The sequence below is a fragment of the Arachis duranensis genome, chromosome 7 (genome assembly GCF_000817695.3).
Source record: "Arachis duranensis cultivar V14167 chromosome 7, aradu.V14167.gnm2.J7QH, whole genome shotgun sequence".
Taxonomy (NCBI): Eukaryota; Viridiplantae; Streptophyta; class Magnoliopsida; order Fabales; family Fabaceae; genus Arachis; species Arachis duranensis.
The window spans coordinates 28,818,560-28,822,563 of NC_029778.3; positions in this window are offsets into that span (position 1 = coordinate 28,818,560).

Genomic DNA, 4,004 nt, shown 5'->3' on the forward strand with positions numbered 1-4,004 from the left:
TCTGAAGAGGATGAAGATGTGACTGGAGAGCAAGTTGCTCAATATTTAGGAGCTATCATGAAGCTGAATGCCAAGTTGTTTGGTAATGGGACTTGGGAAAGTGAACCTCCCTTGCTCATTAATGAACTAGATACCTGGATTCAGCAAACTCTACCTCAAAAGAAATAAGATCCTGGCAAGTTCTTAATACCTTATACCATAGGCACCATGAGCTTTGAAAAAGCTCTATGTGATCTGGGGTCAGGGATAAATCTTATGCCACTCTCTGTAAAGGAGAAGCTGGGGATCATTGAGGTACAACCTGCCTTGTTCTCATTACAATTGGCAGACAAGTCATTGAGACAAGCTTATGGAATAGTGGAGGACATGTTAGTAAAGGTTGAAGGCCTTTATATCCCTGCTGATTTCATAATCTTAGACACTGGGAAGGAAGAGGATGAATGCATTATCCTTGGAAGACCTTTCCTAGCCACAGTAGATGCTGTGATAGATGTCAACAGAGGTGAATTAGTCCTTCAATTGAATGGGGACTACCTTGTGTTTAAGGCACAGGGCCATCCCTCTGTGACAAAAGAGAGTAAGCAGGAAGAGCTTCTCTCAGTTCAGAGTCAAGAAGAGCCCCCACAGTCAAACTCTAAGTGTGGTGTTGTGAGGCCACAACCAAACTCTAAGTTTGGTGTTAAGACCCCATATCCAAACTCTAAGTTTGGTGTTGGGACTATACAACATTGACCTGATCACCTTTGTGGCTCCATAAGAGCCACTGTCAAGCTATTGACATTAAAAAAGCGCTTGTTGGGAGGCAACCCAATTTTATTTATCTAATTTTTATTTTATTGTTATTTTGTGTTTTATTAGGTACATGATCATGAGGAGTCACGAAAAAAATATAAAAATTAAAAACAGGATCAAAAAATAGCAGAAGAAAAATCACACCCTGGAGGAAGCACAGGCTGGCGTTCAACGCCAGTAAGGAGCATCTGTCTGGCGTTCAACGCCAGAACAGAGCATCAACCTGGCGCTGAACGCCAGAAACAAGCAACATTCTGGCGCTGAACGGCAGGAATGTGCCTAAGAGGAAAAGCTGGCGCTGAACGCCAGAAACATGCTTTACATGGGCGTTGAACGCCCAGAATGTGCACCACACGGCGTTTAAACGCCAGAATGGTGTGCAAAGGTATTTTACATGCCTATTTGGTGCAGGGATGGAATTCCTTGACACCTCCGGATCTATGGATCCCACAGGATCACTTTAGGATCTGTGGACCCCACAGGATCCCCACCTACTATATTCCCACCTTACCTCCTAATCCTATTTTTGTGATGAGTATTCCCCATGTCACACTTCCCAACACTCTTCACCAATCACCTCAATTCCTCTTCCCAATCAACCCTTTCACCACTCACATCCATCCACTCTTCCCAATAAATCCCACCTACCTTCAAAAATTCAAAACCATTTTCCCACCCATTCCCACCCTAAATGGCCGAACATACACTCCCCCCTCTCCCTATATATACCCTTCCATTCTACTTCATTTTCACAAACCACAACCCCCTCTTCTTCACCTTGGCCGAACTTACATCTCTCCCTCTCTACCATATTCTCTTCTTCTTCTTCTTCTTCTTCTTCTTCTTCTTCTTCTTCTTCTTCTTCTTCTTCTCTTCTTTCTTCTCTTGCTCGAGGCGAGCAATATTTTAAGTTTGGTGTGGTCAAAGCACAATCTTTTTTGTTTTCCACTACCATCAATGGCACCTAAGGCCGGAAAATCCTCTAGAAAAGGAAAAGGGAAGACAAAAGCTTCCACCTCCGAGTCATGGGAGATGGAACGATTCATCTCCAAGAGCCATCAAGACCACTTCTATGATGTTGTGGCAAAGAAGAAGGTGATCCCTGAGGTCCCTTTCAAACTCAAGAAAAATGAGTACCCGGAGATCCGACATGAAATCCGAAGAAGAGGTTGGGAAGTCCTAACCAACCCCATGCAACAAGTTGGAATCTTAATGGTTCAAGAGTTCTATGCCAATGCATGGATCACTAGGAACCATGATCAAAGTATGAACCCGAATCCAAAGAATTATCTCACAATGGTTCGGGGAAAATACTTAGATTTTAGTCCGGAAAATGTGAGGTTGGCATTTCACTTGCCCATGATGCAAGGAGATGAACGCCCCTACACAAGAAGGGTCAACTTTAATCAAAGGTTGGACCAAGTCCTTATGGACATATGTGTGGAAGGAGCTCAATGGAAGAGAGACTCCAAAGGCAAGCCAGTTCAACTAAGAAGACTGGACCTCGAGCTTGTGGCTAGAGGATGGTTGGAGTTCATTCAACGCTCCATTATTCCCACTAGCAATCGATCTGAAGTTATTGTGAATCGGGCCATCATGATTCATAGCATCATGATTGGAGAGGAAGTAGAAGTTCATGAGGTCATCTCCAATGAAATCTACAAAATAGCCGACAAGTCCTCCACCATGGCAAGGCTAGCTTTTCCTCACCTTATTTGCCATCTATGTTACTCAGCTGGAGTTATCATAGAAGGGGACATCTCCATTGAAGAGGATAAGCCCATCACCAAGAAGAGGATGGAGCAAGCAAGAGATACCCTTCACGGTTCTCAAGAGATGCATGAGGAAGCTCATCATCAAGAAATCCCTGAGATGCCTCAAGGGATGCACTTTCCTCCCAACAATTATTGGGAACAACTCAACACTTTCTTAGAAGATTTGAGCCACAATGTTGAACAATTAAGGGTGGAACATCATGAACACTCCATCATTCTCCATGAAATAAGATGGAACATCAAGAGCACTCCATCATTATCCATGAAATTAGAGAAGACCAAAGAGCAATGAGGGAGGAGCAACAAAGGCAAGGAAGGGACATAGAAGAGCTTAAGGACATTGTTGGTCCTTCAAGAAGAAGACGCCACTAAGGTGGATTCATTCCTTGTTCTTATTTCTTTCTGTTTTTCGGTTTTTAATGTTGTGTTTATCTATGTTTTGTGTTTCTACTTCATGATCATTAGTATGTAGTAACTATGCCTTAAAGTTATGAATAATTCCATTAATCCTTCACCTCTCTTAAATGAAAATTCCATTAATCCTTCACCTTTCTTAAATGAAAAATGTTTTTAACTCAAAAGAACAAGAAGTACATGAATTTCGAAATTATCCTTGAATTTAGTTTAATTATATTGATGTAGTGACAATACTTTTTGTTTTCTGAATGAATGCTTGAACAGTGCATATGTCTTTTGATATTGTTGTTTATGAATGTTAAAACTGTTGGCTCTTGAAAGAATGATGAACAAAGAGAAATGTTATTGATGATCTGAAAAATCATACAACTGATTCTTAAAGCAAGAAAAAGCAGTGAAAAAAAAAAGAGAAAAGCTTGCGAAAAAAAAGAAAAAAATGGCGAAAAAAATAGAAAGAAAAGAAAAATCAAGCAGAAAAAAGCCAATAGCCCTTAAAACCAAAAGGCAAGGGTAAAAAGGATCCAAGGCTTTGAGCATCAATGGATAGGAGGGCCTAAGGAAATAAAATCCAGGCCTAAGCGGCCAAATCAAGCTGTCCCTAACCATGTGCTTGTGTCATGAAGGTCCAAGTGAAAAGCTTGAGACTGAGTGGTTAAAGTCGTGATCCAAAGCAAAAAGAGTGTGCTTAAGAGCTCTGGACACCACTAACTGGGGACTCTAGCAAAGCTGAGTCATAATCTGTAAAGGTTCACCCAGTTATGTGTCTGTGGCATTTGTGTATCCGGTGGTAATACTGGAAAACAAAATGCTTAGGGCCACGGCCAAGACTCATAAGTAGCTGTGTTCAAGAATCAACATGCTTGACTAGGAAAGTCAATAACACTATCCGAAATTCTAAGTTCCTAGAGAAGCCAATCATTCTAAACTTCAAAGGAAAAAGTGAGATGCCAAAACTGTTCAGAAGCAAAAAGCTACAAGTCCCGCTCATCTAATTATAATTAATATTCATTGATATTTTGA